This window comes from Phacochoerus africanus, chromosome X (assembly GCF_016906955.1).
Source record: "Phacochoerus africanus isolate WHEZ1 chromosome X, ROS_Pafr_v1, whole genome shotgun sequence".
NCBI lineage: Eukaryota > Metazoa > Chordata > Mammalia > Artiodactyla > Suidae > Phacochoerus > Phacochoerus africanus.
In genome coordinates this window covers 99,059,372-99,082,004 of record NC_062560.1, presented here as the reverse complement: position 1 = coordinate 99,082,004, position 22,633 = coordinate 99,059,372, and the positions used below count along the sequence as shown (strand labels likewise).

The following is a 22,633-nucleotide window of genomic DNA, read 5'->3' as shown; positions in this document are numbered from 1 at the left end:
ATAAAAGGGGGGGATGGCATGAAAATACAAAAAGGAAACGTAAAAAATAAGAAATGAGACTCCCTTTGGTTTTCCTCTATAAAAGGAAAGGAACAAGCGATGTGAACAAATATGGGCATGACCACATCATTTTTCCAACACAACCCCATCATCTTATTTCACTTCAGGACAGGAACCATCATGTCATCTCCTTTGAGTCAGCTCTTGTACTACTCACATATGCAAAAATAACTGAGTAATACATTCATTTTCCATAGTGAACACGAATACATTAAGTATTCTATAATTCTTCAAGTGACAGAAGACAATGTTCACGAATGCCATGTTTTAATTTCCACGGCTACTGTATCCACCCACAAACACCCTCCCCCCTATAAATTAAGACCACCCTAAAGAATAAATCCACAGGTTAAATCAGTAACATTCTTCAGTTACTCTAGGAGTCCATTTATAATGCTGATAAATGAAAAATAAAAGCCAGAATCAAAAAATCAAATATGGACTTTAATTTTAATCAGTTTCCAGCTTATTGCCATATATTTCAAACAAACTGTCAATTTTTCCCTAGTCCAACCTCAGGTACAATATGCAAGAGTTCTCAAAACACATTCAATGTAGGTCTTTAAAAGCTGAGTGAGAGCATTAAATGATTGAAAATTGCTCTACCGTTTTCATCTTTAATATTTATTAAGCTCTATGAGGACAGCGATTTGTCTTTGTTCACCAATCTATTTCAAGCACCTAGAAGAGTGCCTGGCACACAGTAGGCACTCAATAAGAATCTGTTAAGGAGGGTTGGGGGAGAGGGGAATGAATGAAGGCAATCAAAAGGTACAAACTTCCAGCTGTAAGATAAATAAGTACTAGGGATGTAAGGTTCAATGTAAGAAATGTAATGAACATGGCTGTATGTTATATGTGAAAGTTAAGAGAGCAAATCCTAAGAATCCTCATCACAAGGAAAAAAGGTTTTTCTATTTCTTTAATTTTGTACCTATATGAGATGACAGAAGTTCATTTAACTTACTGTGATGATCATTTCACGATTTATGTTAAGTAAAATCATCACACTGTACACCCTGAACAGTACTGTATGTCAATTACGTCTCAAGAAGATCAAAGAAAAAATTCAGGAGTAAATATTTACTTTCAAATTAAAAAAAAGTATCTATTAAATATATGATAATAACATTACACCCTAAAGGAATTAAGCTGTCACTTGCTATAGTGGTTTATTACATAATCAAGAGCAAACTTTTGGCACTTTTAATGCAAATCACATAAACATAAAAGAGAGCTACTCTTGTCCCATTGGGCAACTCTAGGGAATAGGATGATTCCTGAGAGCTAATCTAGCCAAAGAAATGGTAGGTTTAATCTTTCTAATGGCACTGAATCCATGATCATATTTGGCAATTGAAGTGATTTTCTAATTCTCCACTTTTAGAAAATAAAGGCATTTCAGAGAAAAGTGGAATCAAAAGTATAAAGAACTCCAAACTTCATCAAGTTTTCCCCCAGACTTGGACACAAAGAAAAAAAAGAAGAAAAATCTCACTTAACTGTCAAGATCTCAGTGCTTTAGCTCTCTAAATTTTAAAACAACTTTTTGACCTCACAAGGAATCACAAAATCTTCAAAAGAAAGAGCCGCTTCAGCATTTCCTGTCTGCCTGCCCTAGTCCAAGATTAACCTTGTCAGTTCTTAGGAAGACTTATAAAACCCTTTTAAATGACTAATTCAGATGAAGTGGTAACATGAAGCCATCGTTCATAAGGCGCTGGTTTCTACTTGTTACCAGATGTTGCTATCACTTCAAAGTGTTAAATGAAGAGGTTCAGATATATCTGCATGTGGAATATTTTCTGACTTCCGCTTTTACTGTGGAGACGTGTTCCCAGGGAAAAACTGTTGCCTTGTTGTCGAATAAAATGTCTCTAAGATCGCCAATATTCACTTCAAGAACCACCAAGCACTCTGTCAGTCTAATTTATCGTCCATGTAATTCTTGCAAACACATTCATATATACTTTCAAAACACAACACAAATTAATTCCATTTCTTTGGGAGCTTGTCATGTAACAGCCCATTTAAAGATTTAGCTGAAAAATCCAAATATGTGTGTGAGTGTGCACACTTCTGGAATTTCTTTTTTAGGCAAATAAACAGTCACCAGCGTCACATGGCTTAGGGTTCCTTTGCCTGGTATAAGGCAACAATTGCACTATATTTTCTACTTCTACCCATTCTTCTCTGGTTATGTAAATTCCTTTGCTCATGTTGCCATTAAGGTTTTATTAGGTTAATTAAAAATGTTTTTTAATCTCCAGAGAGTTTAATGCAACAACAATGGTTGCTATTTTCTACACATAATGGTCATTGTTAAGTTTGGCCCAACACAGCATCCTGAATACAATGTAGATTTATGCTTAAGATTGGCTGCAAAAATAGCGTGGTCTCATACAGTGTTATATGCCCTTACTATTCAAATGTCTGGGAGATGCTCCATAACTTCTATTTTATTTTTTGCTGAGATACTCGACTGTATTTCTTTGAGGATGGAACTGAATCCATAAACATAACACTATGCTGGCTCAGATTTCTAGAGGCTGAATTGTAACTGACCAGTCTTGCTTGCTCAGTATTTTATTTGGCAGTCTGCTAACCTGGTACAGCTAAACAGTCTCATTATAACTAATTCTGCCACAAATCAATCGGCTTTTGTGGCCTTCACTTGCTAAAAATCATATTGTTAGCAAAAAGTCATCCATACAAGAGAGCAACTTCTTCCTTCTCCCAGCTTCTCCCTCTCCCTGGTACTTCAGAAACTGGCTAAAGCCATTAGCAGGATTCTTTTTTTTTTTTTTTTGTCTTTTTGCCTTTTCTTGAGCCACTCCAGCGGCATATGGAGGTTCCCAGGCTAGGGGTCTAATCGGACCTGTAGCCACTGGCCTACACCAGGGCCACAGCAATGCGGGATCCGAGCCGCATCTGCAACCCACACCACAGCTCATGGCAACGCCGGATTCTTAACCCACTGAGCAAGGCCAGGGATCGAACCCACAAACCTCATGGTTCCTAGTCGGATTCGTTAACCACTGTGCCACGACGGGAACTCCATAGCAGGATTCTTTTGATGGGGTAGACTATGATGGGCTCACTGGCTCTGGGAATTCACTGCTTTAGAGAATAAGCTTTTAAAAGTCTCTCATTAGGAGTTCCCACTGTGGCATGATGGGATCTGCCTTGTCTTGGAAGCTCTGGGATGCAGGTTCAATGCCCAGCACAGTGGGTTAAGGAGTCAGGTTAAGGATCCGCAGTTGCTTAGGTGGCAACTGTGGCTCAGATCTGAACCCTTGCCTGGGAACTCCATATGCTGTGGGATGGCCAAAAAAGAAAAAAAAAAAAAGTCTCTCATCAGATCAAATACCAAAAAAATGCATATAAGCTACATGTGAAGAAAAAAACTGGAATATCTGTTTATGAAGAGTACCACTATACGGCACTCTTCCTTAAATTTACACTGTTTTTCCACCTCAAGACAGGTTTTGCTGTAGCTGTGAGTACTACTCAACAAAGTTAGGAGTAGGTGGGGAAGAAACAAATCACTGATCTTACTGGTAGTAAATTTCACTGAAATAATTACACTAAAACTATGGGCCACACAGAGTAACTTAGGTAAGTTTTCCTGATTGAGAAGGAATTGTATTAATTGTGTTTAAGGTAGTCTAACTGGACTGTGATTTTCAAATTCCTGCTTTATGAGTGTAACCACTTAATACCATATTCATAATGTTATAGGCCACCAGTGATATATTTATTAAAACAATAAAAGCCAATTTAGACTATAAACAGGATGGGAAAGAGAGCCAGGTTTTTTTGGTGCCTCCATCCTGGACCATGAAGTAGAAAGAAGGGTGGAAAAGCTTTATCTTGAGAAAGCAAGACAGAAGTGAAAGCATGATCTCTTTTACTTTTGCCACACCCCAAAGCAACAAGGTGACATTTCTGCTTGCTTTCTTCTTCAGTCCTAATCAGTTTAACAGTTCTCTCACTCTTTTTTGTACCCCAAAAGAAAGTTTTTAAGTGCCCTTTTTGAATTAAGAGGTTTACCAGATTCTTTTTATGTTTTAAGATTTTATTTTTTAGAATCAAAGATTCTGACAAATCATGAGAATGCACACAAGTTTTTCCTTAAAAACTTTTGATTTACTATTCACGAATAACAAACACATCCCAAACTCCAATACCCTAAAGCCCAGTAATTAAGTGGTACATTCTACTTTGCTATTTGGGGAAACGCACTTGTTTGCAACAACAGAAGAGGTAAACTATATTTTCCTTAAGGAAGAACAATAGATTCAGGAGTCTTGTAAACAGAAAAATAAGGGTAGGAGGGGTCTTTAAAAATTTTGGAAATAACTCTTCAAATAATTTTATTTATTTATTTTTTTTGTCTTTTTGCTATTTCTTTGGGCCGCTCCTGCGGCATGTGGAGGTTCCCAGGCTAGGGGTTGAATCGGAGCTGTAGCCACTGGCCTACGCCAGAGCCACAGCAACGCGGGATCCGAGCCGCATCTGCGACCTACACCACAGCTCACGGCAACGCCGGACCCTTAACCCACTGAGCAAGGGCAGGGACCGAACCCGCAACCTCATGGTTCCTAGTCGGATTCGTTAACCACTGCGCCACGACGGGAACTCCCAAATAATTTTAAAATTCAAAAACATATCAATGTTTTAGAACTTGAAAGTTATATATCTGAATCAAGAATGTGTCATTCCTTTGGGGGAAAAAAATAAAAGTTTCAATTTTGGCAGTGGGAAAAAAAAGACATCCATGTTATCTCTGAAGAGAAATGACCAATTAATACTTGTTCAATGACCTAAAAATCATACAAAATAGGCATCACTTTAGAAAAAAAGACCTAGCATGAGACTACAGAAGAAATTAAATTGTCTTCCTTTATAGAATTACCATTTTAACTTCACTAGCATTATATATGCAATCTCAAAATTCTAATTTATTAATGCAATTCCTATCGACAGCATAGTTTTTTGGCAGTTATAGACCAGCTTATTCTAAAAATTTACATGAAAGGAAACAGAACAGGTGAATATAGTAAAAAAAATAGAGCGGACTCACTCTGCCTGGTGTTGTCATACCTCGTATAGCTATAGCAATCAAGAGAGTGTGGTTACAGAGCAACACATACACAACAATGGAACAGGCTAGACAATACAGAAATAGACCTACAAAAATATGCTCAATTGATTTTTGACAGTGGTGCAAAAGCACATCAGTGGAGGAAAGGTGCTGGAGAAACTGGACAATCATAAGGGGGAAAAAAAAAGAACTTTGAGCTAAACCTCATTTTGTGTAAACACACACAAAAATTAACTCAAAATGAACCACAGACTTAAATGTAAAACATAACACCATAAAACTTTAGAAAAAAAATTTTTTTAATTCATCAGGAACCATGTTTGATGAGGAGGCCTTAGACATGACACCAGAAAGACAATCCATGAAAGGAAATATTGTCAAAATAAATAATTTTGTTGTGTCAAAGACCTTGGTCAGAGGATCGAAAGACAAGCTACAGACTAGGAGGAAACAGGTACAAATCTATACCTTTCAAAACTCAATATTAAATAACAATCCAGGAGTTCCCATTGCAGCGCAACAGTAACGAACCCAACTAGTATCCATGACGATGCGGTTTTGATCCCCGGCCTAGCTCAGTGGGCTAAGGCTCCAGTGTTGCCGAGAGCTGCACTGTAGGTCACAGACTTGGCGTGGATCTCGCGTTGCTGTGGATGTGGTGTAGACCAGCAGCTGCAGCTCGGATTTGTCCCTAGCCTGGGAGCCTCCATATACCATGGCCCTTAAAAGCAAAACAAAACAAACAAAACCCCCAAAACAAAACAAAAAAACCCCGAATCTGAGCTGCATCTGTGACCCCAGCCACCGCAGAGACCAATGCCTTAATCCACTGTGCCACAGCAGCAACTCCTCAAAATCTTCTGGATCAAGACAGTGTAGGAATCTCTTTAAGATCAGTGATTAGGACGGCAGGCTTGTAAGCATAAGAGTCCTTTGAAGATAAAACCTAGAAAATAATTTACCACTTTAAAGCTATTGCTAAGGAACTTCCCATTAGCGATGCAAGAGTTGGTCGAGTTTAACCAAGCTGATTAGGTTATAGGTGAAGTGAGTTTCAGAGTTTGTGTTGACTTTAATGACATGGCATCTGACATTTTGTTAACATTTAAAAGAAAGCTCCAGTTAGTGTAAGTTGATTCAGGGAGGAATAAGCATTCCTATTAAACAACGTTGGATTCTGGATGAGGTGTTTAACTTTATGGCAAGAAGAGTGATGTATTAGCCATCAAGAGACCCCATCCCCCAGCACTGTTCTTGACCACTGCATGCTGGAGCGATCAAAATCAATTAGATCTCTATTTACCTCATCTGTAAAAATCAGTGGCTAACCAGACTCTGAGCTCTTCAAATGATGGCACATTATTTTATTTACATTAGTGATAACAGTGCCTAGAATACTGTGATAATAAAGGCCTGTTAAGTCAATTAAGTGATTAAATAGGAAGTTCTAAATGGGTCTCCTGGAAATTGTATCTTTTCTTGACTGAACTACAGCCCTCCTCTCTGAGGGACGCCTATCCTTTTCTAGTGGGCCTGCAAGGTGCCAGTTGCCCAGAAGAGTAAGGGAACTGGGTCGAGAAATTTCTCTGTGGGCTGATACAAAAGATAATGGCAGAGGTCAGTTCTAGGTGTCGTTAGCTATTCTGACCTGATGCTATGCAGGTGAATGAGGGGTGAAGGGCGCTTGAACGAAAAACTCTGATCTGTAACTGAAGGTGATTCTTTTCACTCACTCTTGAATAATCCTGCCTTCTCGTGTTCATCCCTAAAAAGCCAAAAAAGTAAAGATTCCCTCAAAAAGTTAATACTGTACTTTTTTTTTTTTTTTGCTTTTTAGGGCCACACCTGTAGCATATGGACGTTCCTAGGCTAGGAGTCAAATCAGAGCTGCAGCTGCTGGCGTGCCCCACAGCCACAGCAACACAGGATCTGAGCCTCATCAGTGACCTACACCACAGCTTTCGGTAACACTGGATCCTTAACCTACTGAGCAGGGACAGAGATCGAACCCGCATTCTCATGAACACTGGTTGGGTTCGTTACCGCTGAGCCATGACAGGAACTCCCACTGCTGTACTTTCTAACTGTACAACACCAAGCTCATAAAAATGTCAAGTGTCAAATGTACTCAGTGTTATTTCTGCATGGATACACAAGAAGCTAGTACTAATGGCCACCTCCTGGGGAGGCAAATGGGGGACTGCAATCAGGGGCAGGAGTTTTCTTTCCTTTTTTTATGATCTCTTATAACTTTTGAATTTTGTTCTGTGAATACATTTCATATTTGAAGAGTAAACTAAAAAATATATTTGATGTGCTCAATAATGCTTTAGGTTGACATGGTATTTCAAAGCATTTATCATTTACTTCTGCAATACCTAATACTGCTTACTTTTGTTCCTTCCATTAGGTATTTGATAAATATGCATAAACAAGGAATTTTGGATAAATCTATTATACAAGTTTAAAAAGGGTGATTATGAACTTTTTACTGGCTTTCCATAAGTCAAGTAAAAACATTAGTACGGAAAATGGTAGTATTAGGAACAACTTAATGATAATAAACTATTAGGCATCAGGAAACAAGAATAATTTAGCTACACTTAGATACAGAAATCAATACTGCTGAGTCAAAGTAAGGATTTACATAAACAGCAAGAGTAGTGATAAATGAAATGTTATCTTGTCAGTACCACTTCTAACTCATTAGCTGACCTATTAGACATTTAATGTTAATATGTCCCGTTATCCATAATAGCCAAAAAGTGGAGACAACCCAAATGTCTATCAATGGATGAACGGATAAACAAAATGTGGTATATCCACACACTGGACTATTACTCAGCCATAAAAAGGAATGAAGTACTGACACACGCTATAATTCGAATGAACCTTGAGAACAGTATGCTAAGAGGTCAGTCGCAAAAGACCGTAAGTTTCATTCATACATGAAAGTCTAGGATTGGGAAATCTATAGAGACAGCAAGGAGATCAGCGATTGCTTAGGAGTCAGGAGATAGGATGCCAGAGAGAGGGACACCTTCAGAATATGGGGTTTCTTTCTCTTTTTTCTTTTTTCTTTTTTTTTTTTTTTTTGGTCTTTTTAGGGCTGCACCTGCAGCATATGGAACTTCCCAGGCTAGGGATCAAATGGGAGCTGTAGCTGCAGCTGCTGGCCTATGCCACAGCCACAGCCACGCCAGATCTGAGCTACCACTGCGACCTACACACACTACAACTCACGGGCACTTCACCCATTGAGCCAGGCCAGGGATCCAACCCGCATCCTCATGCATACTAGCCGGGTTTTTCATTATCACTGAGCCACATTGAGAACTCCTATTTCCTTTCCTCCCTCCTTCTTTCCTCCCTCCATCCCTTTCTTTCTAGCAGTTTCTCTTTATTGTGGAACCGGCCAAGACAAGGACGCCAGAGGGACAAGGAAAGCCAGCCCCAGCCTCCCTCCACTGGAGCCAGGCGCCAGAGGTTGGAGAAGAAGGGATTCCATCTCTAGCCAGGGAAACCCCGTCTACAGAAGGCGCCAGAATGGGGGGTGGGGGGTGGGGTGGGGCAGGGGATGACAGGGTTAGGAGAGTAAACAGCGGGGAGGGCTGGAGAGGGGAAACACGCTGGTGCTCTAGCGCCCCACACCCTGTATTCCTTGAGCTTACTGAACCCCAGGAACTTGGCGGAGAGAGAAGCGTTAAAGCCCCGGGCAAGGCCACGGGCCATGAAACGGTTGACTTGCCCCTAGAGGAACTGTATGTGGTGGGGGGCATTCTCAAACTCTTTCTCTGTGAAAGGAATGTCCTCCGTGAGCACGGCGGAATGGACGTTGAAAGAGATTCCAAGAATTATCAACATGATCATTCCCCAGGCTTTGAGGATGATGCCGCCGCCGCCAGAGGCCAGCTTTTGTCCACAGTACAGAAGCCGACAGGACAGAAGCTGCCATGCCCGGGGAGAAGGCACCTTGAGCAAGGGGGTCGGGGATCCCCTCGATGTGGGCCAAGCAGCAAGGCGGAGAGATGAAGCCCCACTGAGCTGGGGGAAAGTGGGCTGGACTTGGGGGAAGGGGACGACCCGGGTGTTTCTTTCGAAGGCAATGAAAATGTTCAAAAATTGGTGATGGTTGTGCCTGTGAATATACTGAATAAAATCCAGTGAACTGTACAGTTTACAGGGGTGGTACAGAATATGAATACTATATCTCAATAAAACTGCTTTAAAAAGGGCAGAGGTATTACTATGTCCCAATCTCCTCTTTGATTCTAACCTTAAGCAGTTCTCAAAATGAGAGGGAAAACCGGAGTTCCTGTTGTGGCGCAGTGGTTAACGAATCCGACTAGGAACCATGAGGTTGCGGGTTCGGTCCCTGCCCTTGCTCAGTGGGTTAAGGATCTGGCATTGCCGTGAGCTGTAGTATAGGTCGAAGATGTGGCTCGGATCCTGCGTGGCTGTGGCCCTGGTGTAGGCCGGTGGCTACAGCTCCAATTCGACCCCTAGCCTGGAAACCTCCATATGCTGTGGGAAGCAGCCCTAGAAAAGGGGAAAAAAAAAAAGAAAGAAAGAAAAGTGAAAACCCTCGGTTTTCCTGCTCTTTTTAAAGTCTGAGGCATTCAAGAAATTCCAGGCAGAAAATTAAGGCGTCAGCTACACCTGTGGTTACTTGCTTTTCTTCTTGAGTCAGTTAAAGCTTAACAGAACGCTGTTCTACAGAAAGCATGAGAGCCACAAGTACAAGTAATGGCGAATCAATGTTTTTTAGGGCTTCTGCATACATGGATATTTCCACAGCTGCAGAACCAGCTACTGCAGAAGGACATGCTGTGCACAACATCTACAATTTAGTAAAGCTGGAAAGAATTTTATTTTTGTAAAAACTAAATGGGGTGTGGCTCACTTTCTTGCCAAAGGGCTATTTTATTCCAAGACACTGGTGTCTGCTGACCTTCATTTATAGGCTGAGCAATGCTCTATTTAAGTAAAATTAACTCATGGTGGGCACTTTTTTTAGGACGCAATAATTATTGCAAAGAAATAACAATGTTTAAATTTGATTTGTTCTTAGTTTAGATCTGATTATATTGGGTTATACACCCGAATGTCTTTGTTCACACAAGGTTTAAATTTAGAAATTATTTTATGTTGAGGAAAAAAGGCCATATTTAAGTTCCTTTTCTACAAGAATATTTTTAGGTTTCATGAAATCCAGTATTACATTTTCTCTTCTACTAGACTGCAGGAGTATCTTATCCATCTTTGTGACTCTAGCACCTAACAGTCTTCATTAAACTTAGTTTAATGATGAAGCTATTCCACAAATAAACTAATTAAGGCATTGTCCAATTTACTATCTTTGGCTAACTATTGTTCCATCTGTAGTCTGTACCATCTCAATATATCCTTGAGAACTTTGGGAGCATTTTAAAGTTTTCCATCTCTTTATAAATGGCTTATAGGCTTTTCTTTTATATGATCCTTACATATTTCAAGGTGTTTACAAAGCAACTTTCCCTTCATCTTTACACAAACCTTCTCTGGCTGGGGGGCAGGGGCAGGCAACTAATGCTGCAACACAGTAATTTTAGGATAAGATAACCAAATGTCTAGGTTGGCTTATATTTTAAAACCTGTAAATCTTTCAATATTACTTTTTGGCTATCTATACTTAATGATAACTTGGCCATATTTGTTTTTTAATTATCATAAGACCAAACATAAAATTTTAATTATTTATAACCACTTGCAAAAATGATTCCACTGTAGCTTTAAACTGGAGACCCACAAACTGCTCAAAATATTTGTCGAATGTGTCAATGTCCTTCATCATTTCCTGGTTTTTGCTTTTGAAAACTTCCACTGGAGGAAATAATGGGCATCGTAAATTTAAAATTAATATGTTTTGGATTCATCCATGTCTAAAGGCTACATGTCATCTTGGAAAGATGCCTTCCCCGGCATTTTAAGTTTCCACTAATTTATTTTCTCTTTTCTCCTATTTTTTCAAAGGTAAACTTTTTAATATTCACATTTATACTATTTCTACTATTGTAGAAACACTGAAGAACTTGAAGCTTTTTTTCCTCCCCCCCAAAACAGGCATCGACATCACCTACGTTAATTACTTTTCATCCTGATCTAAGCTATATTTGTTAGTGGCAACGAGTTTATAAACGTTTCTCTAATGTATTAAAGAGTCATGTTTCCGGTTTTCCTTGGAGAGTGAATTCAGACTGTTGGATGGCATATCCTCATAAAAGGATAAATAAAATGGTAAAAAGGTTTCTTAGATAAGCCAAGAAGCTTCTTTAACCTGGAACATTGTTAACGAAAAGCATTAGGAAGTTGTATTTTCACAGTATCACTAACTAAAACAGAAAAAATCAACTAGCTTATTTATCTTCGATGGCGATACTTCAGGATAGAAAGTTTAAGTTAGAGGAAAATGAAGAGGTAGCTACAGATACCTGATAAAGATCACCTGCAGCAACATCAGTTGACCTATACATGGGAAAGCTGATTGAGCGTTTCTTTATAAATGTTCTCATTTAATTGTGAGGACAACTCCGACAACAAATGATATTTTCCCATTTTACAGGCAGTGAAATTGAGGTTTACAGGAGTTAAAGAACTTCCCCGATATCACAGAGATATAAAATAGTAAAACCACATTTTATTGTAAAATCCATTCTGCCTATGAGATACATAGCATGTACATGATCCCTCTGAGAACAAAAAAAATGAGGTGGTGAGAACGAGTCGTCTGGTCAGACAAAACTTTCCACATCAATTCCGGTCATCATAGGATGCCCAGACTAAGATGGTCCTCAGTGCCAACTGAGGGAAGGAGACAAATATCTGGGAAGAGCCTGGGAGGCAGAATGGGATGAGTTTAGAGAGAGAGATGCAGTGTACAACGAGCCGTTCAAATATACGAAATATTTGTTAAGGCAACTGCTGTAATTTGGTGATTCACCATGTACTGAAGCTGGGCACAAATTAACTGATGGCATCAGAAGTTTTTAGCACTATTGGACCTCAGTTTAGTGTGTTTAAGCAACCTGAATGAAATATAAAATTTTGAGTTTATTGAGAATTGGCCAAGTACAGAGATACCTCATTTTATTGCACTTTCCAGACACTGCACTTTTTACAAATTGAAGCTTTATGGCAACCCTGCATCAAGTGAGTCGATGGGCATAATTTTCCCAATAGCATTTTCTCACTTTGTGTCTGTGTCACATTTTGGTCATTCTCACCATATTTCAAATTTCATTATCACTATATTGTTATAATGATCAGTGAACTTTGATGTTACTAGGCCTCACTGAAGGGTCAGATGATAATTAGCCTTTTTTTAACACGTAATGCTATTGCACACTTAATAGACTACAGTATCATGTAAATGTAACTTTTATATGCACTGGGAAGCCAAAAAAATTGCTGACTCACTTTACTTTTATAGTCTGGAATCCAACTAAGATATCGATGAGGTATGGCTGTACCTCAAGAGACCCACAGCCTGAGATTAAAAAGCCTATCAACAAACAGCCATTTAACCAAATTCAGGGTTAAAAGTTTCTTTAGGATAATGAAGTTCACAAATAAGGTTTGTATACCTGAAATGGGTTTTATAGCTATCTGAAAGCTAAAGGCTAATTAAATACAAACCTGTCTCCCTTCCCCCATTATCAGTTCCCGTTTCAAAAAAGAGAACTTCCTCTGATTGTATACCCCACAGGATTCTACTTCATCCTGCTTTGCACCTGCTAACTAGATCAGAGGAAACCAAAATATTTCCAAGACATATACTTTACCTAAACCAGCTCCAGTTTAGTCACATATGAAACACTATATAAAGAACGGCCCTTTTTTTTGGAGTGCCACTGTCTGAAGTCAAAGCTCTTTTTGCTAAAGCCAATGTTTAAATTTCAGAGATTGCCAAAGGAATTCGTCTTTAAAAACAAAATTCTTTGCAATTTTGCTACTAAATATTTATCTCAAAGAAATAATCAGATTCACAAAATAGTTTTTGCCCCAGGATGTTCACTGAAGCATTATCTGTAAGATACTGAAAGAACACAAACTTCCAACAATCTGGAATTAGTGAAATAAATTATGAACTATTCACTATATCAAATATCATGTAGTAATTTTAAACATCTGATTACATGAAAACATGTTCATAATATAATAAGTAGAAAGAATAGGAGAAGTTCTCTTGTACAGTGGGTTAAGAATTCAGCATTGTCACTGCAGTGGCCTGGGTCATTGCTGCGGCAAGGGTTTGATGCCGGTCCCGGGAACCTCCACACACCTTGGGTGTGGCCAAAAAAAAGAATGGAATACAAACTGTATATACAGTATGATCCCGATTTTTAAAATATCTAACTTTCTACACAGGAAACAGATTTAAAAATATAAATAAGGTGGTACAATTATGTAATTTTTACTTTTCTTCCTTATAAACGCTTTTGTTTTCTTCTAAAATTCTTACAATGGCCTTCTATTTTTTTTTAAATCCAAGGTGATTAGAAACATAAGTGTACACTACTTAAGACAATTTTCCAGCAGATTAACTAGATATACATATTGACTATTATAGCAATAGGATATACCCTAGGAATCATTTCTAATTATTTTCACCTCTGAGAAAACAGTCTTTTTTTTTTTTTTTTGGTCTTTTTAGGGCCACACCTGAGGCATATGGAGGTTCCCAGGCTAGGGGTCGAATCAGAGCTGTTGCTGCCAGCCTACACCAGAGCCATAGCAGTGCCAGATCCAAGCAGCGTCTGTGACCTACACCACAGCTCACGGCAACGCCGGATCCTTAACCCACTGAGTGAGGGCAGGAATCCAACTGGCAACTTCATGGTTCCTAGTCAGATTCGTTAACCACTACGCCACTACAAGAACTCCATGAGAAAACAGTCTTAAAAGGTAATTCTCCTTGACCTGAAATACAAGGTCCAAAATATCAAAAAGAACAGTAAGAAGTGGCAAAAATGGGAATATACAACAAGTTAATACAGAAAAAACGCTTAAAAATTACATTTGTTCATAAAGGACAATGCATTAATTCAGTATCAATAACAGAATGTCTATCTGAGTGCAACACTATGCAGTAAGGGCATATAACGTAGAATGCAATAATATGAACATTCAAAGCTATTATAGTGACCTCACAAATTCTCTTTTATATGAAATGAAATTTTTATATATGTACTCTGTATATATATATATACATACAAACTAAAAACAGCTTAAGCGAATCAGTTATATTTTCAATGAGTGAGTTATAAGACTACAAAAAAAGATCTGTCATTCAATCTTTTAAACCAGAGAAGGTAGAAATAAATGAGATCAGATTTTACAGAAGAAAATTATTTCCATTAGCAAGAAGAACCCTCTCTTCAGAACTAGTCATATGATACCAAGTTATTTCAAAAGTCCTTTAACTCAGGACTTTCTCCTTATGTAGTTTTCATCAAGTACAATTACTTGGCAAATTATATATATATATATATATATTTTTTTTTTTTGTCTTTTTGTCTTTTTGCTGTTTCTTGGGCCGCTCCCTCGGCATATGGAGGTTCCCAGGCTAGGGGTCCAATCGGAGCCGTAGCCACTGGCCTACGCCAGAGCCACAGCCACACAGGATCCGAGCCGCGTCTGCAACCTACACCACAGCTCACGGCAACGCCGGATCGTTAACCCACTGAGCAAGGGCAGGGACCAAACCCGCAACCTCATGGTTCCTAGTCGGATTCGTTAACCACTGCGCCACGACGGGAACTCCGCAAATGATATTTTAACAAACATTATCAAACGTAATTTTAACCAACAAGATAAAAATGCACAATAACGCAAAGGGTAACCTTAAAGACCCATCGTGTAATTGGCAAGATGAGAACAGACTTTGAAAATTAATTCCAAGTTAGTACTTCTCAGGGTGGTGCCTGAAAATGACCCCCTTCGAAATCAGCCAGCCTCTCATGTTTGTTTTTCAAATAAAGATCTATGTTAACTTCTCGATTTTTCTGTGTTAATGAAGGCATACCACTTAAACATACAGACTATCTCCCTCCATTATGCGCTTTCCCATACCTGCATATGCAATTTCAGAGTGCAATTACAAGGAGAAACATTTGACTTTTCATGAGCAACTTTACACAAAATCTCCTATTACAGGCAATCAAAACTAAGAATGAAGTATGATAAGCCAAAGTATTTTTTAATGATTACCAATGAACACCAAAATATTGCTCAATACTTACTTGGGAAAGGTGGAAAAAAAAACACCACCAACATTAATGGCTTTAACCGGCTACTTGGCATAATATTTGAAAGAAAAAAATATAAGAAAGTATTACACATATAGGCTTTTATTCTCTTGTTATCAGCCATGTCTCTTATTGTTCATTATATAATGTCTGGCTTTATTTCTCCTTAGCTTGTAAAAGCGGATGGCTGGAGAACATTTACAGAAAGTAAAAATGTGGCAAGACTTAAGTGATGAGAATTCTACCATTTCTGTAAACTCTTGTTAAAGCTTTAGTGTTTCTAAGATATACTGCTACAGTACTTTGAATTTATATAGCACCTGTCTACTGAAGAGCCAAGGCTTACATAGCTCGTTTATCCTTTCAGCATGCCTGTGAAATGCATAGATTGGAAACAGATGGCTTACAAATAAAGTAAAATCCAGATATGAACACAGAGAACTTCCATGATTTACTTAAGATGGTCTATCTGTTCTAACGGCAGAGGACAAAAAGACCATTTTCCAATAAACAATACTACCTCCTCATCATCAAACAAATTTTTAGACTGTTAAGAACAATTAGGCTTTCTCATAATATAAAATCAGTAGGTTTAATGCGCCAAAAATCCTTGATAAGGAATGATATAAATGGCACCTCTATATTGTAAAGAACTAACATTAGCCACGGAATAAGCCACTGGTGATCATCTTCATGGATAGTCACCAATTTGCCAACAAGGTATTTATCTTGGTCCAATATAGCTGCATTAAAATTTGAAAAAAATATCAACTTATAACTGAAATGAGCCAGATTATATCTGTAACAACAACAACAACAAAAATCCCAGCAAACCAAATCCTTGAGCCATGCCCTTATTTTATAAATGAGAAAATGTATGGTGTCTGGCACATGTATGTACTCAATGTTAGTTACCAATATAATAATCTTAAGTGACTTTCTCAAGGTCGAACTATGAGTCAGGGGTGGAGCCATGTCTACAGTCTAGTTCTTCTGAAGCAAGTCTCCCATAGAATTGTAATTTTCATTTAACAGCAATGCTTTTTCATCCCTAAAACACTTTGTACTCATTAATATTTGTCTTTCAAGTGCTAACAAGGTGAATTCAATGTTATTGAACACACTGAATTTTTGGAAACTGTCTTACCTCCATAACTACCAGGTGGCCCAAGTATCATCAGATCTGATATTTCATGATTAGACAGGTTTTTTTTTAAATACTGTATTTCTAGGCCATAATTTTAACCAAAGCTCTCTCATAACTAAAAACAGCTAGTCGTGACCACTAGTATCTAAAAGACCTTCCAAGAGTATAATGTCCCCCAAACACTTTTGAAACCTTCAACACATTGAATATACATCATAGGGTGAGTCAATCTCTAGAATAATTATATAGATTCAAAACATGATCTAGGAGTTGCCGTCATGGTTCAGCAGAACTGAATCTGACCAGCATCCACGAGGATGCAGGGTCAATCCCTGGCCTCTCTCAGTGGGTTAAGGATCTGGCATTGCTGTGAGCTGTGGTGTAGGTTGCAGACAGCAGCTCGGATTCCATATTGCTGTGGCTGTGGCGTAGGCCAGTGGCTACAGCTCCAATTCGGCCCCTAGCCTGGGAACCTCCATATGCTGCAGGTGCTGCCCTAAAAGAAAAAGACAGAAAAAAAAAAAAACTAAACTAAAAACATGGTCTAGGAGTTTCCTGGTGTCTCAGTGGTCTAAGGATCTAGCATTGTCACTGCTGTAGCTGGGGCTCAATCCCTGGCCCAGGAACTTCCGGGTGCCACAGGCATGGCTAAAAAACAAATAAACAAACAACCGACCCCCCCCCCCCAAAGCCCCCGTGATCTAGCTGTTTTCTTCTAAAATGAATTTTATTATTTTCACAGATCAAATGGATTACTTCTCACCAAAAGAAAAAGAGATGTCACAGGAGCAAGTGCAAAATTATTCCCAAAGCTGGAGTTCCCGTCCTGGTGCAGTGGAAACGAATCCCACTAGGAACCATGAGGTTGCGGGTTCAATTCCTGGCCTCGCTCAGTGGGTTAAGGATCCGGCGTTGCTGTGGTGTAGGTCATAGACGTGGCTCGGATCCTGCGTGGCTGTGGCTGTGGCGTAGGCCAGCAGCTGTAGCTCAGATTAAACCCCTAGCCTGGGAACCTCCAGATGCCATGGGTGAGGCCCTAAAAAAAAAGGACAAAAGACAAAAAAAAATTTATTCCCAAAGCAGATACTCAAGTTGTCATGTATTGATAAACATTCATTTTCAATTTTGTACCAGCTACCTTTGGAATCTGTACTAAACATCAAAAACAAAACAGTTTGGCATAGACATTTCACTTAGATTATAGCAATAGCGAACACAATAGGAAATTCATGAATTTATCCTATGTGCTAATAATATTATGTCAGTCAATTTCTTGGAAAGGTAAATAGAAATGCCTAAAACGATATGGAAAAACGGCAAGTGGACTTTCTTCCTCTTCCCTGTCAGTTTCACCAAAAAGAATCACTTTAGTGCTCAGGCACCATGGCCAAGCTACTAACCCCCTTCTTTTCAGTAACAGTCACGCTCTTTGCCTAGGAACAAAATTTCATGCGGTTCCTGATAGTACCCTGGATACTGACATTCTGCCAGTATAAATAGTCACAGTCAAGTCTAATGTGCTTGTAACTATTTGCAGAAGAGACTTAATCTCAACCCAAATATTACTCACTAGTTATAATTAATCCTTCTACCCCAAATGCATTAGGCCTAGACATTTTTAGCAATTGACTCTAAATGATGGCATCAGATTGGAGACCTTGGACCCCCGTGTTGATTGTCTGTGTTAAATCAAGGCAGAGCATAATTTCTTCGGCTCCCCACCCCAGGTAAAGAAAGAACTTGATAGCTTGCAGCATGTAATAGTAGAAATTAAGAATTACACTCACAATCCCCTAATTTTAATGAAAGCCTGGGTTCATTAGATCATACCACTAAAAGACAAAAGTCAGTTTTAAATAAGTAAACACCCCAAGACAATGGAAGGCTGTGTGGACTGAGAGCCTTCTGAGGAACCTGTTTTGACATGAGTTAATACTATTTTAAAATGAGCTTATCTCTCTGCCACTTTAACTTAGTTGGACAGTTGTACTCTTTTTTTTTAAGGTTAAATATTTATTAGGCGTTCAATCTAAAATTATATTATCATCTCACTTCCACTAGGGGGGGTCTATCTACCAGTGTAGTTAACTCTAATTAACTCAGGTGCAGCTTGAGTCCACTTCCAGCTCATTTGTGCGGAAAGGCTAGCCTTGCGGTCAGAACTATGTGCTTTAAAGCTGTTCTAGTTTTTAGGCTCAGAAATCCATGCACAGCATGAAAATGGAGTGCTCAAGTCATTCAGAGGTTGCTGCAGTAGACAAAGGGTTTTTGGCTAAACCCATACAAAGCCCAAATCTCTTCAATGTTCCCAGTTTCATTTTTAGCTGCCCTAGTTGTTTTCAAGGCTATGCATCAAATGGGTCCATTTTTAAAAAAATAAGTAAAGCTTTTAAACTCTCACCCTCAGAGATTGCTCTGCCCATTTCTGTACTCTGCAATATATAATCTGAATAACAAAACTGCCATGCTTTTCCAACAGCAATCTTAACTTGGGCCACATGGGTGGGTATTGGTCTTTATGGGAGTTGTTTCTGGGACCTCACATTATTCTACTAAGGTACTGACAGGCAAAAACCCAACTAGATCCACTTCTCAAATTTAGTGTCTACTGTTGCTGTGCCTGATTTCTGATCCGAACCACAATGACTGATAATTAACTTTAGCCAAGATTATTCACCACCTTCAAGCATATGCCTAATATAGAGAATTCTTCAATTGGAATATAGGCCAGACCCAGGGACACAGACAAAGCCTAATTTAAAAAAAAAAACAAAAAACACTATCTTATGGCTTCAAATCTGTCATTTCAGAATGAAATAGGGCGTGAATAAAGACATTTTCCTAGGAAATAATTAGTAAGATATTTTTAAAATTGAGAAAAGCCATAACTAGATTGAAAGGCCACAGGGGAGATATATATCTCAGCACAAACATATTTCAAGCCCTTATTTTAAAAACAGCTCCTGTTTTTATTTTGGATAAGATCTGAGCACCAAATTCCCTTTCTGTTTCCTTCCATCCAAATCCAAGTAGAATTCCCTTGAGTAGAGGCTGGTTCACATACCCCCCCTCCCCTTTTTTTGTCGCAGTAGTTTTGGGAAAATGGACTTCAGCCATTACATTCCAGTTTTAAAGGCAAAAAAAGTCGTGTGACCATTAGCCTAGGGGCATCAGAGACTTGCGGCACGTGATGTCAACTGGCATGTGTGGGGCTTCGGCCACTATGTTGGAATTCACTGTAAATTGCATCTTCAGGATCAAGTTTAGGCTCCCAAATACACTGTGGACATCCTGTATGGCGGAGTATGTGCTAACCTGTCAGTAGTTTTTGATTTCACCTGTTTGCTACCTACTGTGCGGCCAGTCAGGATCTCTCCCCCCACCCCACCCCCGCCCCCGGTTACGTGTCGGGCATCCCCAGCATCCCATCCATCTGATCCTAAACGGCGAGGCTCTCGAACCCAGTTAGCTCTAAATTCAACCCTGAGCACTACCCGGGATGTTGTGCAGATCAGGTGCGGAGCAGGAAGCGTTGCTAACTGGGGGAAGTGTCAGAAAGCATTAAACCCACTCCCACCTCCCAGGCTGGGATCTTCTGCCCTGGAGCCGGGCGGTCGAAGCCGCCAGCACATCAGAACAAGTAGCAGCAGCGGCGGCGGCAACTTTGGGGCTGGCCAGAAGCCAGGGCGGGGGTGGTCGGCGTCCCCCGGCCTCTCATTAGTGCGCCTAAGTACAGCGGGTGGGGAAAAGTAAATACCCGCAAGTGCAGCTGTGTGGGGGAAGGGGGACGTTGCCCCCCTCCCACCGCCCCTTCGCCTCTGCCTCCCGTGGAGCCCGGAGAAGTGCCATGCCGCTGCTGCCCGGATCGCGCGCCCCCGCAGCAGAGCCGGAGAAGCTGAGAAAAAGGAGCGGACGGGTGGCGCGGAGTCGGGGGGTGAGGAGAACGGAAAGGTACTGCCCTAATGGCCCAGAGATGTCCTGCTACTGAAAGGGAAAAAAGTGCTTACTCATAGGGAGACGCGATGCGATCGCGACGCTCTCGCTCGCTAATGGCAAGGGAAGCGGGCGGAAGGCAGGCAACCGGAGCCTCGTTCCTTCCCAGGGCCACTGCACCCTGCGGAGTCGCGGGGCAGGAGTGAGCCCGCGAGGTCACCCGAGGCCGGTGAACGGGGGCTGGAGGCGTCGCGGGCGGCCGGCTCCGGGATTTCCTGAGTCCGGAGCCGGCGGAGGAGGAGGGAGGAGGGTGGCAGAAGCTGGAGAAGGACGACGACCGAGGGAAGTTAGGCGCTGGGTTTCCACTTCGGGGCCGCGGCCACGGAAGGGGAGAAGGGCAAGGGTTGGCGTCAAGGAGTCCAGCCCAAGGTTGGCAACAAGTTAAGAGCAACTAGTGAGAAAGCACCATCTATCCAGTTAAGAGCAAAAAACGTTTGCGGCGGGTGGTGGTCGTGGGGAATACTCAGTCACTCCCACCCATCCTCGATGCGACCGACCGCTTTGGCGCCCAAGGGCTAAGACTGAAATTTCTCCAGCTTCCCTCTTAGCCCCACTCCCCCCCTCCCCCCGTGCCAGGCACGTTCCGGCCGAGGATCTCGGAGATGCTCTCCCCAGGACCCACTCCCGCCCACGCCCAGGAACCCCGCTCCCTCCGTGCCCTCCCGAGCCTGCAAAGCACTTACATAAAGTCGCAGAGTCCCGGATCCGGCCCGACAGCCTCCGACCGACGCACTCAGACAACTTCTGCGGCTCGGAATCTTTGCGGCTGCGGTTCTAAAGCCAGCGCTCCCTCCCCTCCTGCCAGCCCCCTCCGCCCCTCGGACGCCGCCATTGGCTCGGGTGGTGCTAGCAGTCGGCCTGGGAACCAGGAAGGGGATTGGGCCACGAGCCTGTCACATCAACTGGGTGGGGAGTTGGGTGAAGAGGCACCGGGATGGGCGCCCTGAAGGGATGGGGACTGTAACTCTGAGGCAGGGAGCGGAGATTGGTCCTCTACTCCCGTTTCTCCCGCACCCTGGCTAAAAAGAAGTCCTCAGAGCCTGGCTCGGGGACCAAATTGCAGATAATCGTGCGGAATAAATGAAAAGATGAAAATGTTGGAGCGAGAGTTTGAACCTCACGAAGCCCCTATTGAAGTCTCTGGAGGGTACAGTTTCACCCCAGAAGCGTGAGAGAATCTTTGCTTGGGAAGCGACCTTGCTAGTCTGTTTCTTCTGCTCCGCGTGAGGAACAACGCCGAAGGAAAACCTCAGCAATCTTCCCTTTCCTAGCAAGTCTGGGGAGCAGATGGATAGATCAGGACGCGGCTCTCATGTTTTTTGGTTTTTGACTTCGTGCCAAGGAAATTGTTGACCAGAATCACCTGTCTGGTCTGTTTGTCCCTGCGGAAAAGAGAGAGGTGGAGGTGGGAAGGGATGGTGGAGGTAACGTGGTTCCACTCGTTTGACTGGAAATGGATGTCAGTTCTCATCAGTCTCCTTTCCCCAGAGGAAACTTGGAGACTTGCTCCTGCTTCCCAGAGTACCTTTTCTTCTTGGCCTCTTAGCTGGCCTCTTTCTTTAATTCGGGCAGGGATTTCCCCTCTTTATCTGCATTCCAGTGCTTTGGCTCGAGCCAGGTCCAGAATCAGGTCAGAGGACCAGAGTTTGACGGATTCCCCAGGTCAAGAGATTGGCTTGGGGGACAGCTGTAGAAGAGACAGGTTAAGCCCTTTCCCGCTTCAGTCGCAACCATTTTGTTCAGGAAATGTATGGTGGAAATTTTTTAAGAATTTAAAATTGGTTCAATGACACCTCATTTTTATATGAGCTAGGAAAATTGCTAAATTAAGAGTGGCCTGGAAAACTGAATGGTCTTGTCAAGGAACCCTCGCTTCATCTACTTTTACAAACTTCCTTAGCAAAATTAACCTATAGCGAGTGCCAGAGCTTCTTAAATGGGCAGGAAAGGGGAGTTCATATACTACCTAAAGGCTAGGTTGGCAGAGAAGGACTTGGCGCTGGGAAGAAGCCTTGTTAAATACTAATTAATGATTAACCA

At 41.1% G+C, this 22,633-nt stretch overlaps 1 protein-coding gene across 2 annotated transcripts in view; it reads right to left on the bottom strand.

The window, feature by feature from the left end:
* PLS3 (plastin 3) overlaps window positions 1-21,380 on the bottom strand; it is an 86,756-nt gene extending 65,376 nt beyond the window's left edge. For both annotated transcript variants that reach the window (XM_047764508.1, XM_047764507.1), the window contains exon 1: window positions 21,277-21,380. The gene's annotated coding sequence lies outside the window, so the exon portion shown is untranslated. The remainder of the gene's footprint in view (window positions 1-21,276) is intronic.
* Window positions 21,381-22,633: the final 1,253 nt, after the last annotated feature.